This window comes from Loxodonta africana, chromosome 22, assembly GCF_030014295.1.
Source record: "Loxodonta africana isolate mLoxAfr1 chromosome 22, mLoxAfr1.hap2, whole genome shotgun sequence".
Classification (NCBI taxonomy): Eukaryota; Metazoa; Chordata; class Mammalia; order Proboscidea; family Elephantidae; genus Loxodonta; species Loxodonta africana.
The window spans coordinates 12,910,864-12,936,119 of NC_087363.1; the positions used below are offsets into that span (position 1 = coordinate 12,910,864).

Genomic DNA, 25,256 nt, shown 5'->3' on the forward strand with positions numbered 1-25,256 from the left:
AAAAAAAAAAAATTTTTTTTTTTTTTTTAATGACAGCCGGACTCCGGAAAACCTGGTTCCACGTGGCAGAGGTTGAAGTGTGTGATGACGTGCCCCCACTGAGGTGGGGTGGAATGAGCCCAGAGTGGGACTATTCCTGAACTGCATACCTGCAACTAGCGGGAAGCTGGGTCCTACAACTTCAGCCTCCCAGGTCTATTCCTCAGTGCTGAGTTCAAAGCCACAGGAACAACAACCACAAAATACATGAAAAACAATTGAAATCTTCACTGAAATCTCGTGAATTCCATTTGTGCTTCTCAACAATGTTTCTCAAACGCCTCATAGCGCCCTTACTTCCAACCTTCCCCAAATTTTATGAAATCTGAGCCATGAAATCCTCACCCCCCCAATTTAGTTTTCTCTTTTCTGCAGCTCTCTGTCCTTTCTAATGTCCTCCACGCTAGTAGCCCCAGCTAGTCCAATTCCTGGTCATACCCATTTTACTGACCCCAATAGTTAGGGCCCAGAAACAAAGGCTCCAGCAGGTTCTCTTTTGGGATGGGGTGAGGGATCAGAGCTGTGGAATGCATTTCTAGGCTCTCCTTGGTTGGGCTTGGACCGCTATAACTACTAGGGGATTTTCGTATTCTCTCCCCAAATAAGATTAAAGGACTCTCTCCCAATATCCTATTTTACAAGTATAAATTATTTGTTGTAGACCTCGCCTAAATCCTTAACGTGTCTTGCCCTTGAACAAAACTGACTCTGCCTTTCTGAAGCAAAGATGAAAGGGTAAGGGGACAAGAAAACCAGATTACTGGACTTAATGAGAATGTTAACACATTGCAAAAATGTAACCAATGGTCTCTGAACAATATGTGTAGCAATTGTTAAATGGGAACGTAACTTGCTGTGTAAACTTTCACTGGAAACACAATAAAATATTATTTATAAAACTCGACTCTGACTGCCACACGCTAGCTCCCTCATTCCCCAAGTCCGGGGTCTGAGCATCTCAGATTCCTATGGAGAGCTTGTTAAAAACACAAAGTCCTGGACCTCTCTCCAGACCTGCTAAGTCAGGATTTGGGGACTAGACTACAGGAATCTGTTTTTAATAAGCTCATAAGGCAATGCTTATATAGCTAGATTTGGGGACTCATTCTTACCTTAATAATTCATACCTTAATAAAGATAAGAAATGGTTTCAAAGAATCAGGAATACACGGAGAATATGGAATGTATGGCTAATTGCCTCCATGAACAACTGACTCTTTTGTCATGAGATCAAAACTGATGGTGCCAGGCTACCATTATTGAACAGTTTGATCAAAGATTCCATAGAAGATTCCTGATCAAAAGGGGGAAAATACAGAACAGAGTTTCAGACTCTCACGGACTCTAGACTTTCTGGAATCATGGATGGTTGATGAACCCCTGAAACTATCACCCTAAAATAATCTTTAAACCTTAAGCCAAGGTTTAAAGTCATCTTAAAAAGCAAACAATGATTTACCTTAACTAGTAAAAAAAGGTCTGCCTGGAGCATTATGCTCTTCTACGAACTATCTCTGTGGGATCAAATTGACAGTAGCAACTCAAAAGATTAGGTAGGAGCCTTGTGTTAACAAGGAGGATGAGAATGGTTGCGCAACTCGAAGAGTGTTATCAGTGTCACTAAACTGTACATGTGCAAACTGCCTAATTGGTGTATGTTTTGCTGTGTACGTTTGCTATGCTCAACCACAAAACAATAACAACGAAAGAAGCAGCTTCACTTGTCTATAAGCTTTGTGGCCATAAAGTAGATGCTCAAGTGACCAAACAGCTGACCCTCAGTGGCACAGGCTGCGGGCAAAGGCCGCGGAAAAGGTGGTGAACCCGGGAGTACGCGGTATCAGCAGGGTTGGGACCAACCCATGCCCTTCATGTAATCTGCAAGGATCAGTATCCCCTCTTGTAAGGCGCTCATGGCAGCCTAACAAATGAGCAGTAAACAAATGTATATTTTGTTTATCGCTATGACTCAAAAATGTTACTGGTTGCAACTAAGTGTCTGTGTTTATGTTCTGTCGTTTCCAGGCACGAAAGTAACTGGAACAAATCCCAAGGCATAAGGAAGTGGGCCTCGCTCTCTAGGACTCCATGGCATCGGAAGTGAAGCGAAGCAGCCTGTATTAAATCCTCTGATTCTGCAACCTTTCTCGAACCGTTTTATTACACTTGTGGAAGCCATCGGGGTCACGTTTCAATCACAGTGACTGACAGGCGAGCTTCACAACAGTGGCATCGGCAGCCTTTTCAAACTTCCTTGGCTGTATACTTGGAATAGAGCCTTTCCTAAATTGTCCCTTCGCCTCATTGGAAATAAAATTGTAGTTAAAATATTTATCTTGTGTGTTGGCTAACTTAAAAATTGATATTTTGGGGCCTCTGAAAGGCAAGACTGAGAGAGTAAATCTCTTAGAACCAGTGTGCTTCCTGTAGACCAAGGGTCTGTAAGGCTGAGGCAAGATTTTGCTTGGACTCTGGCTGGTGAGACAACAGCACAAGAAATGGGCAACCTTTCCTGGGTTCTGTTCTTCTTCTTGAGTTCAGGAGAGCAGGGCTCGAAGGACCTGTGATGGCAAAATTAGCTCCAGGAAACTAATAAGCATGCAGTGCGGTCATCTGCCACCTTGGAGTGTGCTGTCTGAGTGGCAGGAATGTGAAGACAGGGAGTAGAAAAGCTCCGATGTTGGCTTAGGAAGCCCCCTCCCCAAGCCCATAATAGTTCATTTCCTTAGAGGGGTGATGGAAATGTGCTCTCTTTCCTTTGCTGTATTAATGGGGGAGAGAGGGAGGTTACAATACATACAGAAAAATAACACACATTAATGGCACCATGACAAAGAACCACAACCAGGATTTTTCTTTTTCACAAAAGATCCTCTTTGAGAAACTTTTTCAGCTTGTGTGCTGCTCCCTGACCCCAATATCATCACCAACACACAGTGGATTAGCTTCCTCTGACTTCTCTAGCAAATTTCAAAAACCGGGTGGCTTAAAACAACAGAAATGTATCCTCCCAGTCCTGGAGGTCAGCGGTCTGAAATCCAGCAGGGCGGTGCTCCCTCCAGAGGCTCTGGAGAAGAATCCTATTCCCTGACTCTCGCCCAGCTGCTGGTGGCTGCCAGCAATTCTGGGTACTCCTTGGTTTGTAGCCGCATCACTCCAGTCTCTGCCTCCGTCTTCTGTGGCCACCTCATCTTCTGTCTCTGTGCTTCTCTTCTGGGTCTCCGATAAAGACACTTGTCATTGGATTTAGGGGGCCCACCCTAAATAATATTCAAGGATGATGTCATCTTAAAATCCTTAACGTAATTACATCTGCAATGACTTTTCCAAATAAAGTCATATTCACAGGTTCCAGGGGTTTAACATTGACATACGGCATTTGCTCTTTGACAGTTTCTGATTATGAGCCGGTAGACTGGGTATGACTCAATGACGCCTTGTTTAAAATCTTATTAGATGTCCTTGCTCAATCCCTATTTATTGGCAGTGATTGATGCCACCTTGTTGGGACTGGGAAGCCATCTGGTTTCTAAACCTAGTCCAGGATGCATTTTTCTTAGCTGAAGGTAAAGAGCACTGCAGTCTGAACAGGACACGCTCAGAAGATAAAATGCCAGAGAGGGAAAATACCAAGTACAAGTGTTCCTCCTCCAACTCCAGGGCTGCTGGTTTGTGATCCAGAGAAGAGCCCTGAAAATAGCATCTCTTCTGAGCCCCAGTGGGTCGAACACTGGTCTAATCCCTGGTTTTGCTAGCAAATGTCACCAAGAATGCCCCACCCCTCCCTTCAGTGCTTATTCTACATTTCACTCAGTGCAAATGAATTAAAGAAATGACTAAACACGTGGTCAGCGTGGAAGAGTTACTTAAGTTGTACCTCAAGCCTACTGCTCTCCCAGTAACGCTGGCATGGCTTGGAGGCTTTGGGTTCAGGCCTGAGGCCCTACTCCTAGGCCAGCCCTCTGAGCCCATGTATAGCTGGAAGGCATGATAACCAAACAAGGACTCTTTACGGTGCCTTCAAGGAGATGTTGATACCGATGTGGGAAAAAACAACTCCTATTCTATTTGCTAAAGCAATGGACTCAGACATTGCTAAAGCAATGGACTCAGACATAGCAATGATCATGAAGATGGACTAGGCAAAATTTGGTTGTTATCCATAAGTCAGAGCCAACTTGATGCTACCTAACAACTCCATTTGATAAAGTGGCTCTGGTTTGCATGGAGAAAATACAAAACGCCATGAAGAAAATCCTGAAGTCAGAACAGAGTCCCTGGCAGGAGCCTTTTTCTCTGTGATTTCTTCCTGGATGCAAAACCCAATAGGTTGTTCTCTCTCACCCATTCCCCTTTCCCTCTGCCCAAGCTTCAAACAAAGGTCTGGACATGTGCCTTTTTTTTTCCCCCACCCGTAGTCTGTATCTGTCAATTGTTCCTCTCCAACATGCTCATGAGAGTAGGAGATAAAGTTTTGCTGTGTATTTATTGTAGATATGTTTACAAAGGAAACCCTGGTGGCGTAGTGGTTAAGTGCTACGGCTGCCAACCAACGGGTCAGCAGTTTGAATCCACCAGGCGCTCCTTGGAAACTCTATGGGGCAGTTCTACTCTGTCCTCTAGGGTCGCTATGAGTCGGGATCGACTCGATGGCACTGGGTTGCTGGGTGTGTTTACAAATGTTATTTAATCCTCATAAGGTCGCTACACAAAGGTTAAATAATTTGCTCAATGTCACAAAGCTGGAAATAGGTGGATTTGGGATTTGAACTGAGGTCTGATCCTAAGAAGCCCATGCCCTCTAGAGAAGAATTGATAACCAGGGATTCTTAGCAAACATAACAAATATCATTCCTGATTTCTCTCCTGAACTGTCTATTGAATTGGCTGGTTCTTTGTAAAAAGGTTCACAGGAAAAGGGAGAGAGTGTTAAGAAAATTCAGGGACTGTGCCAACATTTTAGAGGTGAAACCATCCCTTTAATCATGTAAATGAAGGCAACTGATAGCAATTCTCTAACTTAATAACACATGGGAGGGTGTTACTAAAAATGCTTACTGTGACCCTAGGCAAAGGGTTAATGATTACCTACCTTAGAAATAATCCCAAGTAAAATAATTAGCACTGAATTACTAAGTTATAGCAATTGAAAATGGGTCAGTGCTACTTGGAACAACCACCACCAACCCTCGACCAGGGTCACATCCGTGAAGTTTATTTCAGTTCCGAAAATACCTTGGCCACCTACTATTCATCAAACACAAAGGCTATGGGCTTAGCAGCCAAAGGTGCGTTGGCCTTTAAAGTATGGCTGGAAAGTAAGGTAACCATGAAATGCAAAGCCAAGGGGGATGGGAAGAGCAGAGCTAGTTTCAGTAAGAATAGAGGCCTATTTTAGGTACCTAGAAGTTTTTTTTTTTTTCCTCTCCCGAGACCTAATAATAATAAAATTAAATTTAAAAAAATAGATAGAGTCAATTCTGACTCATGGCACCCGTATAGGACAGAGTAGTCCTGCCCCACAGTGTTTCCAAGGAGTGGCTGGTGGATTCGAACTGCTGACCTTTTGGTTAGCGCCGTAGCTCTTAACCACTACACCACCAGGGCTCTGTCAGGTAGGTTTTACTTACAGAATATCTACGTGCCAGACATTCTGTTAGGCATTTGCAAAACATTATTACATATAACCCTCACAATAACCAACCAACTTCAATTTCTTTCTTTTATTTAACAGCTATTTATTCAATACCTATCGTGTGCCAGGAGCTGCGTGTAGTAGGGTGCTGGTGCTACAGTGCTAAACAAAAAACATCTGTAAGGTAAACATTATCTTCCTTTTGTAAATGAGGAAACTGAAGCGAACAGGATTTAGGACTTGCTTCAGGTCAACCCTGATAAGAGCACCTGTCCTGCTGTGTACTAAAGCCTGGCTCTTTCCTCTGTGCCAAGCTGTTTCTCAGAGGACAGGAATAGAGGACCCAAGAGATGTCCTGTGTGCTACTTTGTGGCTTTCCTTACAGACGAGCCCAATAAACTCTTCTACTCTCTCCACGTCAGAATTACCTGAGGAAACTAAAATCAGGATGCTAAGACTCATTTTCTGTCAATTGAAAGAGCATTCACTGACCACGTCCTGTGTGCCATCCTGGGGGAGTCCCTCCAAGAGCTACTGTGGCTGTACTGGCTCTTTACTTCACCCCGGAAATGCCCTCTGTCCTCTCACTCTCTGCAGTTTACACACCGTTCCTGGATTGCTCTCTTAGCACCTGTCTGTCTAGTTGCCCTGGCTTGGACATGAACATCTCTGCTATCCCATGCCTGCTTCCTAAAGACCTGAAACAGGGCTTCCAGATTCCAGATGAACCCAACATGGGTAGGCCATGGTCATGCTTTAGTAAATGGACACCCCATCCTGGTTGCTCATTCACCCCCTTTCTGATTTTCTTTTTTGCCTCCCCCCTCTCTTTCCTTTACTCTTTTTCTTCTCTCTGCTAGAAGCCAGTCCCACAAAAACAAACCCATAACCTTGAGAGAGAGTCTAAAGAAGTGCTTCCTAAGATTTAGCCTACATCGGAGTCAACAGTGGGGCTTGTTCAAACAGGCTGGGGCCACCACCTGCGTTTGGGTTTAGTAGGTCTGGGGTGAAGTCCCTGCGTAGAGCGAACAGTTAAGTGCTCGACTACTAACTGAAAGGTTGGCAGTTCAAACCCACCCAGAAGGTCCTCGGAAGACAAGAGGCCTGGCGATCTGTTTCTGAAAGGTCATAGCCTTGAGACCCTATGCGGCAGTTCTGCTTGCACACGTGGGCTTGCCATGAGTTAGAATGGACTGAGGGCAACTGACAACAGCAGCAGGCCTGGGTGGGGCCAAGGCTTCATTCCTAACAAGTTCCCAGGTAATGCTGATGCTGGTGGTTCAGGCCCACACTTTGAAAACCGTTGGTCTATAGGGAATTTTTTTTTTTTAAGTCTGTTCTGAACAGATCTGTTCTCAATGCACAATCTACCTTGTTTTCCAGGTGCTGCATTTAACACATCTTCGTCTAGAGATAATGAACTGCAAGTTAAATCCAATCAGGCCATCCAAGCATTTCTCGTCAGTTTTTAGAGTTATTTAACACCGCAGAAAACTTCTTGTCTGGCCTAATTAAGTGATTAGTTTAGATCGATAGTAGATGAACAAGGGAAAAGTGGAGCAGCTACAGCTCACTAGCATCTTGATAAAATGGTGCTAACTAGAGCAAAGAGAACTAGCCTGGGGTTAAAGTCGGCTTAGCTGCCAGAGACCTCCATCTTTCTATCCTGGAGAAAAGGAGTTTACCCATGATATAGCTGGAATCTAGGTATTTCCAAAGGACTCCACAAACGGGGTGACTTTGCTGGGCTTGGCTTGGCTTGGCTTGTCAAAGAACTCATCACATGGCCGAGCTGCCATTTTGAACAGCTGGCATTCAGATCTGCCTCCCACAACTCGTATCAAGCAGCGCCAGTGAATCCACGTACAGGCAGGCATCTGTGCTCAAAAACCCCACTGTGGGTGGTACTTCCACTCAAAATTAAGTAAGGTACAAAGGCCACAGACCTCTAACTTTGGAAGTTTGCATCACCTTGCCAGTCTTACATTTTCAGGGGAAAGAAGCAGTAGAGAGCCGGCACTGACTGTGTCGGCCACATACCAACAACTTTGCGAGGCAAGTAGTACCAGCCCAATTTTACAAACAAGGAAAATAAGGCTCAGAGAGGTTGTCATCCAAGGTGGTGGTGACAATAACGATGACAGTAATAATAATAGCACCTAACGTTTACTGAATACTTAACATGAGAATATGCTCTGGGCATTTTTCTAGGTATTTCATATCATTAACACATTCAATATTTACAACAAACTCGATTATCCGATTTTATAGATAGGAAAAATGTAGCACAAAGATATGTAACTTGCCCTTGGTTAACCACGTAGTAGGTGTCAGAGCTAGGTTTTGAACTGAGGTACTTGGTTCCGGATCCCACGATGACACCTTCCAGACTGTGGTGCAAACCCAAGTTGGCCAAACTCTAAAGCCCATCTTTCCAGATGCCCTGAACCTTCTTCCAGGGGAAAAAGCCCGGTGGGGCTTAGTACTCACAACCAGACTAAAGCTAAGATGTTCCCAGACATCATCTCTTCATGAAGACATCCACAAACTGATGCATCTAATCACCCAGCATCAAGACAAGGTGTACCCACTGTGGAGGTGAGCCCAAAAGAGGGAGATTACATCATGGCAACCCGCAGAGTTTTCCAGACTTTGTCCTTGGCAACGTTCCCTACCTTCAACATTTTGCTCTATCTGCTTAATATCTGTTATCTACTTAATCTTTGTTCCTTTAGTCAACTCTAATTTTACATTTATTCAGTGAAAAGAAAACTTTAAACTACTGCAGCAAATGGAAATCCAGTATCCCCTGCCCTAAATAGAGGCTAACTGCAAAGACGGATACACCGAAAAAGAAAAGTGATTAAATCCTAGCTGGGTACTGTCAGCTGCTGAAAGCCCTGCCTCCCAGGCCTGCCGTCTCACTTTATTATAGAGGGACATTAGCAAGTGTTAGAGAGGTGTTAAAATACACTAGCACCAGACAGACAGCTGCTCCTTGAGGACTGAAAGAGAAGTAACAAGGGAATAACTTCTCACCTTGCAGTTCGATGGCTTTTTGCATGCTTTCCCCATGGGCCTCCCAAGATCCTCTCCTGCCCTGGCAGTGCCATACCTCCCACCGGGGATAGCGTGAAACCAGTGGTTGTGTGGCCTGGCCACACCCTGACCACGCCCCAGAGCCAGGATGAGGCTACCCTACTGCTCTGTATGCAACAGGCACAGCTTGAAAGGGGAAAACTAACTGAGGTTCAAGTGCCTCAGGGAAACAAGCAGAAATGAAAGAGGGAAAAATGATTCCACTGTCAGAGACGCAGAGAGAACTTCCAATGGTCACAGCGATTGCTGAAGAGTTTTCCTTTGAACAGAAATGCCTTTGATAGTGCCTTCCTCCATCCTCCCGTTGTTTTGTTGCAAGAATGAATAAGCAGGAAGAAATAGGTGGGCACTTTTGTGTTTTACTGGCATCTGCCATAGAAGAAAGGGGATGGCACAATTTTAAGGGAGAAAAATCTCTACATCTTCATAACCACATCTATATCGATATCCATATTAATATTCATCTAAAGAAGGAGAAAGGAAGGAAAGTAAGGGAAGGAATGAGAAGGAAAAGGAGGAGAGAAGAAAAATCGGCAAAGAAGGTTTAGTAATGCACCCCCCCTGTATTAACTGAAATGTGTCCCCAAAAAAGATACATCAGAGTCCTAATCCTTATACCTGTGAATGCAACCTTGTTTGGAAATAAGTTTTTCTTTTGTTATCATTAAATTAGCCAAGGTCATATCAGAGTAGAGTGGGCCTAATCCAATTCCTTCCGAGTGGTGTCTTGTAAGAGTAAAGAGCAGACGGAAACAGACACGCACGAGGAAGGCACCATGTGAAGCGACACCTACCAGCAGCCAAGGAATGCCAAGGATTGCGGGCAGAAACCAGAAGCTAGGAGAGAGGTATGAAGGCTTTCTCTCTCAGAGCCCTCAAAAGGAATCAACATTGCCGATGCCCTGATCTGGATTTCTAGCTTCCAAAACTCCAACACTGTGATTTGGATTTCTAGCCTTCAAAAATACCTATTTTTTAAAGCTACCCACCTTGTGGTGTTTTGTTAAGGCAATACTAGGAATCTAAGAAACTCCCTAACTCCAAGGACCCTAGAACATTCACGGTCTTCAGTAACCTGAGAATGTCACCTTATCTGCTTCCCCAATTCCACTAACCCCCAAGCTTCTCTCCTCTGGTTGGGCAGAGCCCCTTTTTGCTGACATAGATAGTGTAGACAGTATTATGGTTTTACAAAACTTATTTGCCAAGTCATTTTGAGCATTGGGGATGGGGTGGGGGGAAGCATACACAGTTCTGTTCCTCCGTGGAGTAGACGAGGCACACAGACACCCTTATTGACCAGGGAGGCTCTGGCTAGGTGGTTTACCTGCAACTGCCACTTGACCCTCACAACAACTCGTAAGATGGATTCTATTGTTCTTCCCATTTTAGAGACTAGAAAACTGAGGCTGCAGAGGCTCAGTAACTTGGGCTCAGCAACTTGCCCAAGACAAAGCCTCACACCCAAGTCTGTTTTACACCAAAAGTAATGATCATAAAAACCAAACTCTGCTGATCCTCTTGAAATAAACTAAATATTCATTATTGTTTCTATATAGTAGTGTATTAAAAAGTTTATATGATTAAGACCAACAGAGATAAATTACAGAAACCAAACCAAACCTTTCCAACGGAGTGCGGAAATTACTGGACAACACTAATATCACACTCAAGTAAAATTTTGCTGAAGATCCTCCCAAAGGGGCTGCAGCAGTTTATAGACGGGAAACTGCCAGAAATTCAAGCCGGATTCAGAAGACGACCTGGAACCAGGGATATCATTGCTGATGTCAGATAGATCCTGGCTGAAAGCAGAGAACCCCAGAAAGATGTCTATCTGTGTTTTATTGACTATGCTAAGGCATTTGACTGTGTGGATCATAACAAATTATGGGTAACATTGCGAAGAATGAGAATTCCAGAACACTTAATTGTGCCCATGAGGAACCTTTACACAGATTAAGAGGCAGTCGTTCGAAAAGAATAAGGGGATACTCTATGGTTTAAAGTCAGGAAATGTGTGCGCCAGGGTTGTACCCTTTCGCCATATTTATTCAATCTGTATGCCGAGCAAATAATACAAGAAGCTGGGCTATATGAGAAGGCGGCATCAGGTTTGGAGGCAGACTGATTAACAACCTGCACTATGCAGATGACAGAACCTTCCCTGCTGAACGTGAAAAGAACTGAAGCACTTACTGATGATCAGAGACCACAACTTTCAGTATGGATTACACCACAACGTAAAGAAAACAAAAATCCTCACAACTAGACCAATAAGCAACATCATAATAAATGGAGAAAAGATTGAAGTTGTCAGAGATTTCATTTTACTTGCCTCTACAATCAACACCCATGGAAGCAGCAGTAAATAAATCAAAAGATGCATTGCATTGGGCAAATCTGCTGCAAAAGGCCTTTTTAAAGTGTTAAAAAGCAAAGATGTCACCTTGAAGACTAAGGTGCGCCTGACCTAACCCACGGTGTTTTCAATCGCCTCATATTCATATGAAACCTGGACAACGAATAAGGAAGACTGAAGAAGAATTGATGTCTTTGAATTACGGTGTTGGCAAAGAATACTGAATAGACCATGGACGGCCAAAACAACGAACAGATCTGTCTCAGAAGACGTGCAGCCAGAATGCTACTTAGAAACGAAGGTGGCGAGACTATGTCTCGCATACTTTGGACATGTTATCAGGAGGGTTCAGTCCCTGAAGAAGGACATTATGCTTGGTAAAGTAGAGGGTCAGTGAAAAAGAAGAAAACCCTCAACGAGATGGATTGACACAGTGGCTGCAACAATGGGCTCAAGCATAACAACAATTGTGAGGACGGTGCAGGACCAGGTAGTGTTTTGTTCTGTTGTACGTGGGGTCATTTTTAATTTCTTCTATTACCTAGTAGTTTTGAAACAAGGTGTTACTCAGTTTCCTTGTATTTGATTTTTTCTCCTTGTTCTTTGTGTTACTGATTTCTAATTTTATAGTGGTGTGATCCAAGGAGATGGTTTGTAGTATTTCAGAATTTTTTTTTTTAAATGTATCGATAGCACTATTTATTTATTTTTTTTTTATTGAGGCTTGCTTTGTGGCCTACCACATGTTCTATTCTGGAGAATGATCCATATGTGCTGGAAAAGAATGTATACTGTGTTGTTGGGTACAGTGTTCTCTATATGTCTATGAGATCAAGTTGGTTCATTGTGTTGTTAAATCTTCTGTGTCTTTGTTGAGCTTCTTTCTAGTTATTCTGTCCTTCATCAAAAGTGATGTGTTACAACAGAGAACCCCTGAGGGAGCAGGAGAACAGGGGGAAGCAGACCCCAAATTCTCATAAAAAGACCAGACTTAATGGTCTGACTAAGACTAGAAGGACCCCAGCAGTCACGGTCCCCAAACCTTCTGTTGGCCCAGGACAGGAACCATTCCTGAAGCCAACTCATCAGACATGGATTAGACTGGACAATGGGTTGGAGAGGGATGCTGGTGAGGAGTGAGCTACTTGCATCAGGTGACACGAGACTGTGTTGTCATCTCCTGTCTGGAGGGGAGATGGGAGGGTAGAGAGGGTTAGAAACTGGCAAAACGGTCACGAAAGTAGAGACTGGAAGGAGGGAGCCGGCTGACTCATTAGGGGGAGAGTAAATGGAAATATGTAGTAAGGTGTATGTAAGTTTATATGTGAGAGACTGACTTGATTTGTAAACTTTCACTTAAAGCACAATAAAAATTATTTTTAAAAAAGTGATGTGTTAAAATCACCTACTATTACTGTTCAGTTGTTTATTTCCCTTTTCAATTCTGTTAAAGTTTGTTTTATGTATTTTGAAGCTCTTTCATTGGATGTGTAGATATTTATTATGGTTTTGCCCTCATGTTGGATTGACTCTTTAATCATTATATAATACCCTTTCTTGTCTCTTTTGCTAGCTTTTGCCTGAAAGTCTATTTTGACAGAGATTAATATTGTCATTCCTGCTCTTTTTTGGTTGCCGTTGAATTGATACGTATTTTTTCCATCCTTTGATTTTTAACTCACTTTTATCTTTGTGTCTAGTGTATGTTTCTTTTAAGCAGCATAATGATGGGTCATGTTTTCTTACATATTCTGCCACTCTCTGTCTTGATGGTGCTTTTAATCCCTTTACATGTGGTGTAATTATGCACAGGTATCAATTTACTGCTGTCATTTTGTTGTGCTCTTTTTTGTGGTGCTGAGGATTTCTTTGTTCCATATACTTTTCTGTGCTCAGTTAGTTCTTTTTGTTTATGGGTTTTCTTTTCTTTTCCTTCATTGCTGTTAAGTTTATGTTTACTCAATTTATGATTTCCTTCTTTTTTATTTTGTTGAGAAGGTTTATTAATTTTCTTCCTGCTTACCCTGAAATTTACTTTTATCTTCCTAAGTTTAAAACAGTCTGTTCTATCGTGATATCACCTGGACTTCCTCTCCATATGAAAGTTATGTAACTACATCATTTATTTCTTCTCTTTGTTTTGAAGTTGTCATCATCTACAGACTGACATCTCTGGTCCCCTATTTTAAGTCTTATAGCTTTATTTTATTTTTTAAAATTCTTTATCTGGGTTTGTTTCTGTATGATGTCTGTCATGTGTCTTAATCTCAGGTTGTCCGACATCGTTGGTTCTCCATCCCAAGGACTCCATTTAGTATTTCTTGTAAGGCTGGTCTGGCTTTTACAAATTCCCTTAATTTCTGTTTATCTGGAAATGTCCTAATTTTGTCATTGTATTTGAAGGACAATTTTTCTGGATATATAATTCTTAGATGGCATTTTTTTTGTTCTTGCAGGGTTTTACATATGTCATCCCATTAACTTCTTGCCTGCATGGTTTCTGCTGAGAAATCAGAGCTAAGTGTTCTCAGTTTCCCTTTGCAGGCAACATTTCATTTTTCCTGAGCTGCTCTTAGGATTCTTTCTTTGTCCTAGGAAAGTTTGATTATAACATGCCTTGGTGATCTTCTTTTGGGGTCTATTCTATTTGGACTTTGTTGAGCTTCTTCTCATCTTTCATTATATTGGAGAAGCTTTCTGCCAGCAAATCTTCAAAAATTTTCTCTGTGCTTTTTTTTTTTTTTGGTGTCTTCCTATTCTGGAATTCCAATTACATGTAAATTATTCCTGTTGATAGCTTCTCACATAACTCTTAGGCTTTCTTCATTCTTTTTTCTGATTGTTCCCCTAACAGACTGGTATCAAAGAATTTGTCTTCTATATTGCTAATTCTGCTTTCCGTTGCTTCAATTCTACTCATTTGTCCTTCCATCACATTATCTATTTCTGAAATTTTAGTGTTACTCTTCTGGATTTCTAGTTGCTGCTTTTATATGGTTACTAATTATCTATTTATTTTGTCATTTTATCCTTGTATTGTTTTCGTGAATTATTCTAGAGTTTTGTCTGTGTTTTCCTTGATCTCTTTCTCTATCTCTTGGAGGGCCCTATATATAAGTCTTTTGAACTTCTTATCAGGCAGTTTCACTACTATTTCTTCTTGAGAGAGGTTTTCTGGTTCTTTATTTTGGTCAGTTGCTGGAGCCATCTTGTCTTGCTTCTTTAGGTGATTTGATATTGGCTGTTGTTTCCAAGGCATTAAGGTGTTATTATATTTATTTATTAATCGTATGTTTGTTGAGTCTTGATTTTTTATTATGTTTTGTTTTGATCTGTCTGGACAGGCGGGACAGGCACAATACTCTGGTTGGTAGTCTAGCTGCACTGTAGTGCTTGTCACCTGTCTCCACGTGGATGAGACCGTGGCTAACTGTGTGAGCAAGGGTTTCTGTTCGCTGGTCTTGCAGGCTGGCTGAGGGCGGGTTGGGCAGGTGTTGGCCATCATCTGTCATCAGTCCAGTGGCACAGGAGTGGGCAATGGCATTTGTTATGTGGATGGGGCTGCAGATGTGGCTGTTGTGGCTGGCTAGTGGGGACGTGATTGCTGCCTCCCGCTGGATGGGTAGGGTGAGTGGCAGGTGGGTGTGTGTACAATTGTACTGCTGCTGCCTCTAGCACAGTGGTGGGAAGGTGCAAATGATAGGTTGGCACGCGTGCTGACGCACACTCACTGCCTCTTGCTGGCGGGGCAGGTGGGGCAAGCAGGAAGACGAAGAGAGCGGTGGGCAGGAACATGTGGTGTTGTGCTGCTGCCACCTCTCACCAGGTAGGGGGAGGGGGAGGGAGCAGTGAGCAGGTGCATGCACAGTCATGCTGCCACTGCCTCTCCCTGGGCAGGGGGAGGGAGGAAGGTACGTGTGTGTGTGTGTGTGTGTGTGTGTGTGTGTGTGTATGGTTGCCACTCCTTGCAGAGGGACGGAGGGAGGGATGTGGCAGGTGGGTATGTGCGCTATAATGCTGCCTCCACTTCTTGCTAGGTGGGAGGAGGGGGAGGAAGCAGCAAGCAGGTGTACACGTGGTCGCATTGCCATCACCTCTTGCCAGGCAGGGGGAGGGAAGAAGGAGCTCAGCTAAGTCACCAGGCAGAAGGGATAGGGCAAGCCTCTGGCACCTCACCAGAGCAGTCTGCTGCTGCTTCTGGGGTTGTTGGGCAAGGGAGGTGGTGGTCAGCGTGGGTGGTGGGAAAGGGGGACCTTCTACCTTGGTCCCTGGCAGTCAGGGCTTCAGGAATGGTGGGTTTGTGCCACTAATCACCCGGGGCGGGGGCGGGGAGAATGCTGCTCTGGTCACTGGGCACGGGTGCCTGGGCTCTTCCCATTGGCTGCAGCCAGCAATTGGCACCTTATTTCACTCTGGGTATGTCTACACAGTTACTCTGTGTCCTGTTGGGAATTCTGTGACATTGTCTTCTGTGCTTCTCACCTGTGATTGTTGCTGTCTTTGTCTCAAGATGGCCATGTTGTACCAGACCAGCTGCCAGGGCCCCTCTTCCCCATCCCTTCTAGTTCACTGTTTTCAGTCAGTTTCTTCTTCCAGTCAGTGTTTGATTTAGTTCTTTATCCTTTTGTTTGATGCTCAGTGTTCCAGGGTTGTCCTCTGTAGTATCTGTTTCACTTGGTTTCTCAGGTGTGTTTGACTAAGCTGCCATTTGGCTGGACTCTTCACATACATTCTTTCTCTTAATCTTCACCCACCACCTTGTGAGATACGTGTTGCCTATAAGGAAACAAGTTAGATAAGCTGTTCAAGGTCATTTAGCTTGTAAGGAGTAAAGCAAGAACACTGAGTCCAGCTGTCTGACTGCTGAATCCAGAGCCTATGCTGGGATCTGGTAGCAGGAAGATGGAGGAGCATGCAAGTTAGGGGTTGTGCTCATTAAGGTTGTGTGTCAACTTGGCTAGGCCATGACTCCAGTGGTATGGCAATTATGATGTAGTTTGGCAGTCGTATAATGATGGAATCACCTCCACGATGAGATGTCGTAAATAATGTGATCACTTCTGTGATGGGATTTGCTGTGAGTAGCCATTTGGCTGAAAGAGAGTTTCCTTGGCGGTATGGCCTGCATCTAATATATGGGGACTTTCTGGTAAAGCTCACTGGCTTTTTCTCTGCTGTGGATCCTGCATCGGCTTGTCAGAATCTGACCTCCAGTTCTTGAGATTTGGACCAGCAGCCTGTCGTCTGACCTGTGGAGCTTGGGTTCCTCAGCTCTCACAGCTGTGCGAGTCAAGAGAAATCTCCAGTATGACCCATGGACTTGGGACATTCCAGCCTCTACAACCACATGAGCCATTTCCATGAGATCGATCTCTCTATCTCTCTCTCTCTGTATGGTTTTACTTCTCTACAGAGCCCAACTTAAGACAGGGGTACTGCATTTTTTCTTTCCAAGACTGTAATGATGGATGAAGAGAACTCACATAAATTTCCTGGGGACTGACTATTTACCAGGCCTATTTCTAGGCAAGTCATCCAGCCCAAAGGCCAACTAAAAATGGGCTCTTCGTAAGATTTTCATGCTTTCTGTATTGTTGCATGAGAAAGAGAAAGCCATCTCTTTTAGAGAATCCATCTGCAAGTCGGGTTGTCGGTGTATGTCACTCAAGAAGCTTAGAGAGTAGGAGGATCCAACAGCCTTCCAGGCTTAGTTTTCAGGAAATTCTTTAGAGTATCCAGCCTTCATATTTGATATTTCCCAGTCTAACATCAGTGTGCATCCTCTCATTATATTTTATTGTTTTATTGTGGAGAATTAGAGGCTGCTATACCTAAGACAGTAATTCTAAACTAGAGTGTGCCCAAGACTCAGTGGGAACTTGCTGAGGAAATGTATAGCCTTGGGCCTTAGACCTGAGAATCTCATCCTGTCAGTCTGGATTCGGGCCCAGGAAACTACGCTGTAGCAACTGATTCCAGGTGATTTCACTATAGGCACAGATTGAGAAACACTGCTGTAGATCTCCTGAGTGGTTACAATCCCAAACTCAGATACTTCCTGCTCCAGAAAGTTCTTTGACTACCCTCACTTAACTTGACATCTCAGCTATGAGATTTCTTTGCCCTTGATGGTTCACTATCTTCTAGTTCTTTCCATCTATTCAGAGAGAGAGAGAGAGGGATCAAGGCCTGACGATATGGCTTGAGCTTCCTGGATCCAGCCATACCTGAAGCCAACAGACACCCTGAACTTTTCAGTTAAGTGAACTAATAAGCACCCTTTGGGACATAACCCAACTTTAGCTTGGTTTCTATCACCTGCAACCAAGAGTCTTGCTATATCTTTCCTTCTGCTCCACCAGGGCCTAGGATAGAAAAACCAGTTGCCATCAACTCCGACTCATGGTGACCCCATGTGTGTCACAGTAGAACTGTATTCCATAGAGTTTTGAGTAGCTAATTTTTCAGATGTAGATTGCCAGGCCTTTCTTCTGCAGTGCCTCTGGGTAGAGTCAAACCTCCAATCTTTTGGTTAGTAGCTAAGCATATTAACCATTTGTACCAGCCAGGTACTCCAGGGCCTACGACAGTGTCTTACAAACACTAGGCATTCAAAGCACGCTTGCTAAGCAAGTGATAGGAGGTAAAGGAGTGACTCCTTCCTTGCTCGCCTCACTGAGGAAAAACAGGTAAATGTGCATGACATACTGATAAACCAGCCTCCTGATCCCAACCCCACTTGCCTGGCCTGCGAGGGAGGAGGAGCTCGGCCAGGATCCCAGCCTGCCTGCCTGCCTGCCTTCTCATCACCACCATTAGCATCATTTCAGTGGAATCCTGTCCCTTAATTGCCCAGTGTTGTGTGCCACGGGAGCTGTGAGGAAGAATTAATGGCTGTGGGATGATCACAGCAGAGCTAAAGATATCAGAACAGAAACTGTGGCAGGTCACCATCTTCATGCTTCCAGGCTCAGCACCTGATTGACAGAAAAAGCACTGCTAAAGCGAATTCTAAAGGGTCTCTGTGGTTTCAGTTTTCATGCCAGAGGCTAAGGAGACAAAGGGAGCTGAGAGAACCAGGGGCCTTGTTGTAGCCCTGTAGCTTTTTACTGCAGATTAGAACTGGAAATGGGCAGGGGTTTCTTTACAAGTGTAAAGCACTGAGGGGCTCTTTGTGTCTCTAACCGTCTCTAAAAAGCTTTTAGAAATGCCTTCCCGTCCTCCTTTGTGCTTTAAAATCAGACCCAAGTTCCCTGGGAGTTTAGGGGCCTGAATTCCTGTTTAAGCGCCTGTCTCTGGTTCTCTGGTATCAGTTTTTCTTTTGGAGGCAGAAACAAGGATTGAAAGCTGGAACATGGACTTAGAATATTTTCTGCCTGTCTAGGGCTACTCAGCTACTGTCGACAGGCCTAGGTTAACATTGGCTCTCTCAAGTCGGGAGCCAGCTCAGCAGAGCATCTCACAAGGCCTGAGGACACAATCCAACTACTACCGCAGTGTCAAGCTCTATGTTTGATGCTTCACGCCCCTTCTCTCGTTTGATTTTCACAGGTACCATCTCAAGTTGGCCTTCTGCCCATTTTACAGATGAGCAAAATCAAGCTCAGAGAGGTTAAGTAACTTCTTCAATATAACATCATAGCAAGCAAGTGGGAGAGCCTGGATGTGACCCCAGCTCTGTCCGACTCTAAAGCCTGTGCTCTTCACCAAAAAGCTTTGGGTGAGTAAAAAAGAACAAGGGTTTGGGTAACGTATCATAATGGTTTAGAACAGGGGTCAGCAAACTATGGCCCTTGGGCCAAATCTGGCTAGCCATCTTTTTTGTCAGCAAATATTTGTTGGAACGTGGCTATGCCTATGGTTTATATGTTGTCTACGGTGGCTTCCCTGCTACAGTGGCAGACATGAGTTATTGGACGAGGACCACATGGTCCGCAGAACCATCTGGCCCTTAAAGAAAAAGTTTGTAACCCCTGGATTAGAACATTGAACTTTGGAATCAGTCTGACTTACGATTCAATTCCCCATTGGCTGTGCGCCCTTGCTTTTTCTCATCTGAGATTTGGGGATCATAGGAGCACTGAGGTCATGAGGCCGCTGTGAGGAACAGAGTGAAAGACTGCACTTCAGGCACCCAGCACAGTGGCCACTGCAAGAAAAGGTAGCTTCTTACTTGCCCCCACCAAGACTATAAAGCAGCCTGATGTAGACAGCATGGTGTGTGGTAATTCCCGTTAGAAGTCAGTGGGGCAGGACTGCAGCCTCTTTGGGGCTGAGGGGAGGACTCAGGCAGGAGTCCATCACCAGATGTAATAGTTTCTTGGGGCTGCCATACGAACGTACCACAAATTGGCTGGTTTATAAGAACAGAAATTTATTGTCTCAAAATTCCAGAGGCAGGAGTCTGAAACCAGGGTGTTGACCATCTTGACCTTTTCAGAGGGAGAATCTGTTCCCGCCTCTCGCCTGGCTTCTGATGATGGCTGGAGAGCCTTGGCGTTCTTTGGCTTGTAGATGCATGACTCCAGCTCTCTGCGTCTATCTTCACGTGGCTGCCTTCTCTCTGGGACTCTCCCTCTGTCTGTCTGCTTTTTCAGAAGAACATCACTTACACTGGATCAGGACCTACCCAACTCCTTTATGGTCTAATGGCAACTGATAACGTCTTCAAAAACCCTATTTCCAGACAAGGTCATGGTCACTGGTACTGACAGAATTTTTTTTTTCTTTTTTAAATTTTTTATTATACTTTAGATGAAGGTTTACAGAGCAAACTAGTTTCTCATTAAACAATTAATACACATATTGTTTTGTGACATTGGTTGCCAACCCCACAACAAGTCAGCACTCTCCCCTTCTCAACTTTGGGTTCTCCATTCCCAGCTTTCCTGTCCCTTCGTGGCTTCTCGTCCTTGCCCATGGGCTGGTGTGCCCATTTTAGTCTCGTTTTGTTTTATGGGGCTATCTAAGCTTTGGCTGAACAGTGAACCTCAGGAGTGACTTCATTACTGAGCTATAAGGGTGTACAGGGGCCATACTCTCAGGATTTCTCCAGTCTCTGTCAGACCAGTAAGTCTGGTCTTTGTGTGTGTGTGTGAGTTAGAATTTTGTTCTCCATTTTTCTCCAGCTCTGTCCGAGACCCTCTATTGTGACCCTTTTGGTACTGGGAGACTTTTGAGGGGACATAGTTCAATCCATAACACCAGCCTTTCTGGAAGGCATGGGGTCCTGGTAACTAGACCCACCAGGTTAGTTCGGTGTTTTCCCTGCCAGACTCTCCTCAGTGCTTAGTCTCTGGTGGTGTGCTCTGAGGAAGAGCACCTCAGAATTAGGGTCAACCTAAGCTGTTCTTTATAAAGAACACTGTTTTTTCCCCCTTTCAGCCTATCATGAAAGGCAGCTGTACAAGAAAAATTAAATGGCTCATCCAGGAGTCTATTTTCTCCTTGATGTGTTGGGATTTTCACGTACAGCTCCTCTTAACACCAATGGGAACAGAACAAATAGATGATTTTCTTCATTGCAAAGGTCAAAAGTAAGTTTGTTTATCCTCCGTATTTTCAAGGCATCAGTGATGATTAACCTTGGACATGTGGAGCTGAGTGAGGCCCGGTGGATGCATTTCTATGTTGGCTTCCTTTTCTTCTTAAAACATGAAGACTATCTTAAAAGGAACCACAGGGCTCCAGCTGGCTTCATTGGAGCCCACTCAGGGGCTCTTTTTGATTATGCTAATAAGTAATCACAACATTATGTCTCTCTTAACACACACCCCAGCTTTCATCCTGCTGAAAATTATTTCACATTAAGAACGGTGCAGACTCAGTGTAGCATCAGAGACACCCCAGAGTTACAAGAAAGAAACTCACTGTGTGAATGTGTTCTCGTCCCCAACACCATCACCCCTCAGTTTTCCACACCAAGCTGTTCTGGCCAGGAGGAAAAATTGTGAGCTCAGTGATATATTGGATGCTTAACCCAACTTCATTAACTACAGCTAAATGCTAACACACACTGTACTGGCTTCCAGCACAAATTAGCATCCACAATAAAGCATATAATTAGCCACATACCCCAATGCTTTCCATGATGAATAAGCCCCGAAAGCCCCAGGCTGCTCTTTGATTTTCCTGAGATGGGTTTGTGGTAGCAGCCTGGTTCCCATAAGCCTCTCGTCCATCAGCCAAATGAGCATCTCAATTGACAAGTTTCTGGACAAATACATCCAAAGTCGGTAATGAAAAGTCAAGGAGAGTTACCTGCTTTCCTGTCCTTGAAAGAGCCCACAGGGAGTTAAGCTCAAGGTCAGAATAGAAGGGGAAATAAAATACAAAGCTTTCCTGGCTGCCCGCATCCAAGCTCAGCTCAATGAACACCAAGAATCCTTGGCAAAATCAATATGGACACTAACATCTGCAGAAACATCCGTCCTCATCATGATTACTGTGTCTGCATGACGGGTCACTTACCAGGGACTTGCAGATGTGCCACTCCTCCGCCCCTCACTTAGAGAGTTAAGGGATTTGCCCATAGGTGCATAACCAGTAAGTGGTAAAGGTTGGACTTGAGCCTAAAACTACAGATTTAGCTCACTTCAGACCAAACCTTTATTGAGCAGCTGCTACAGCCCATACACTGTGCTAACATTTGGGGATCCCTCCCAACACCAAATTCATCATCTACCTTCAGTATACCTCCTAACTCAGGGACTGCCCTACCACCTCTCCTTCTGTCTCTCTGTTCTTACTCCTCCACCACCAAACTAGGCCAAACAACCATCTTCTCTTGCCTTGACTTCAGTAGCAGCCTCCTGGTCCCTTCTCCTGGCTTCTATGCTTATTCTTTATACAATGCCTTCCATACATTAGCCAAATTCTCACTAAAATATGTCAACCAGAGGTCATCGTTTCCCTACTTTAAAACCTTTCAGTGGTTTCTCAGTGCACATAGAATAAAACTCAAACCGCTGTCCATGGCCCACAAACATTTATAGGCTCTAGCCTCTGCCTGCCTGCCTGACTTAGCGACAATGTTCTCCCATTCCTTCGCCATGTTACGCCTTTACTAGCTGACTTTTTCTTTCTTTAATCTCTAGTACACCAAGCTCTTTCCTGCCCTGGAGGCTTCACATTTGCTATTTTCCTCTGTCTGGAATGTTCTTTTCCTGGATTCTAATCTTACGTGGTTTTCTCTTAAGGTTCAGCTCTCAGCTGAAATATGCTCCCCTCCCAAAGGACTTCTCTGTCCACAATCTAAACTGGGGCTCCTCCCCAGGCCTTTCGATGTCATCCTTTTGTTTATTTCTTTCCTAGCTCTTATGACATTCAGAAAACCTCATGTTTATTTGTTCACTTCCTGTCTCCCTCACTAGAATGTAAACTTTATGAAAGCAAGGAATTGATTCTCTTATTTGTTCTATATCTCCTGTACATACCCAGCAAAGGGGCACATGCTAAATTCTTAATAAGTAATGATTGACTAAATGGACAAATGAACTCACAATCTAACCATACAGCATTCATATCCATTATCATACAGCTGTCTTCATGTATTAAGTGGGATATAGGTTTTGAGCATAGGACTTCTCCTGAAGAACAAAAAGACTACATAACTGATAATAAAATTTTCCTTAGGATAGAAAAAATTCCCAGGACTGAAAAGCCGCATCAATGCATCAGAACTCCGGTGTAGATCAATAAAGTGGACAAGTTCCTGGCAATAGGAAAATCCTCCCAACCCCTCTTCATTTGCTAAGAAAACCTCAAAGATCCCTAATGCAATTGGTGTGCCAAGGAAAGAGGCTGTGAGAATGTGAAGGTATAAAAAGACACAATCTTTTCAATAAAGGTGGTTCCAAAATCTATTTGTTGGCTTATCCAAAGGACAGGCCATGTGTGAATATCCAGATCTATTTTCAGGGCATCCTCAGAGATCCTGCTCATGGACTTTTTGCTGAGTGGGCTCTTTCCTGAATGAAATCCTTTCTAGGTTCAAAGCAATCCTTTTAGTAACAGGAAAATAAATAAATAAAACCCATTTGTCACCAGGTCAGCTCTGACTTACAGCAACACCTTACGTGTCAAATAGTAGAACTCCATAGAGTTTTCAATGGCTGGTTTTTTTGGAAGGAGATTTGCAGGCCTTTCTTTTAAGGCACCTCTGGGTGGACTTGAACCTCCAGCCTTTCAGTTAGCAGCCAAACATGTTAACCATTTGTACCACCCAGGGACTCCAAGACTCCTCTTGACTGTCCTGCTCTGGCTGCACTACTTTTTTTCTTCAACTGAGAGCATAGACTTGTAGAACTTCTCATCCCATGCTCTAGGTCCAGGTAGCTGAAAAACTCTTCACTCTAAGACAAACAAAACTCCTCTAGAGCCACCCTCAGCAATAGATTGCATCTTGCCCAAGCGAATTCCCATTCCCAGTCCCAGCTCCTCACCCCTTTGCACCACTTGGGCCAGTTTTGTGGAAACCACTTTGAAAGAATTCCCAAGACCTGTGTAGAATGCCCTGGTCAAATTTTGCTGTGATCAAACTGCCCTAGACTCCGACAAGCTTCCAATGGACAGAGGTTTTATTTAAGACTTCTTAGAGAGGCCCTGGCTTACTCACAGCCCACGGCAGAAATGCAGAGCTACCCAGCCAGGAAAAGGAGAATTAAAAAAAAAAAAAAATGCTTTGTCTCCAAGTGAGAGCAGTTACTCCAACAGGTATTTGAAACCCAGCACACAGTTTGAGTTGTGAGGTTTCCAGAAGCTGTTGAGTTGGGAGTGTTTGTCTGATGTGCTGTGGTCATGTTATAGCTATTTATTTTAAGCCTGCTTCCTTTCACACTGCAAATAAATACATAAAACCAGCCTGTGAGTGTCAGGAGGGCTCCACGGACAATGAGGTATTATTGAGTGCTCTGTGTAGGGATGTTACCTACAACAAGGCCGAGAAACCTACCTGTGCTTCCTTGGAGTTGTGAATACAGCCTCCTGGACAGCCCTGAAGGCAAGAGGTAAGGTTGTTTTTTCAAAAAACTTATTTGGTTACTGGCAAGTGTTTTAAAGCTCCCATGCCTCCTCTTGTAGCAAGGTGATTTTCCGTGGGTAGTTGGTCTCCTGTGTATGATGAGTAGGTTTGGGGAAACAACTGAATATATTCATTTAAAACAGTCTGTCTGCACTGATGGCTGAGAAATTTCCATGAGACTGTTGCACTAGAGTGCCTTGCATAATTGAACACTGTCTGCAAATAAGACTAATGACTACAGTTGTTCAAATGATTACCATATCGTAGGTCCTAATAGTCTACGGGAAATACTTCTGACTGTAGCATTTTCTCACGGCCACCCAACCCTGAACGGGACAGCTATCCATACAGTTAGCATGGCCACGCACTTGCTTCTTGGCCTTGTGCCTACTCACCTCTGCTCGTGGCCTCATTTCCTCCATCCCTAAAATGTGGAATTCGGACTAAGTGATTGCTAAGATTCTTGAAAGATCTGGCATTCTGGTTTTGGAAGAATAGCAGCATCCTCCTTCAGACACTCAGTATATATTTAAGGGCTGTGACCTGCCAAGGCTCCCCAGCTTGTAAGAGGTGGAGCTGGTGTTCTGTCTTGTCTCCAAAGTCCTCCGCTCTCTGTATGCTTCTTTGTGCAAATGAAAAGCAGACAGCAGAGCCCCATGCTGGCTGACCTGGAGAACCATCCAGAACGCTTAGAGAAGTGTGTATATTTCCTATTATTTGCTGGGGTAGTAGTGTACTGCTGTCAGTAGAGTTGAATATGGAGCTCAAGGAACAAGGCCACAAGTTTGGCTTTTGTATTATTTGTTGGAATTTTTTGTGCAGGTCAGTTGCACCAACCTCCTGACTACCTGTTTGGTAAATAAAGATGGAGTCTGCTTGAATCCCAGGGAATCGGGGAGACAAATCCAACAGCTTAGTACAATGCCGACATTACCTCAACCTAACATGCATGCATGCGAGCACATGAACATAGCTGGTGGTGGCTCAGTACAGTACCTCAGGGGAGAGACTTTTTATTACTATTATTTTTTAGTGAACCCAGATAACATATCCTCAAGAAATGTGATGCCCAGTGGGGACAAGTGAAATATTTCAACTGC

The 25,256-nt window shown here is 43.9% G+C and overlaps 1 protein-coding gene across 1 annotated transcript in view; it reads left to right on the forward strand.

Annotated features, from left to right (window-relative positions):
- Positions 1 to 2,369, forward strand: part of FHIT (fragile histidine triad diadenosine triphosphatase) — a 338,197-nt gene extending 335,828 nt beyond the window's left edge. The window contains exon 5 of the mRNA XM_023548098.2: positions 2,065 to 2,369. The gene's annotated coding sequence lies outside the window, so the exon portion shown is untranslated. The remainder of the gene's footprint in view (positions 1 to 2,064) is intronic.
- The last annotated feature ends 22,887 nt before the right edge of the window (positions 2,370 to 25,256 follow it).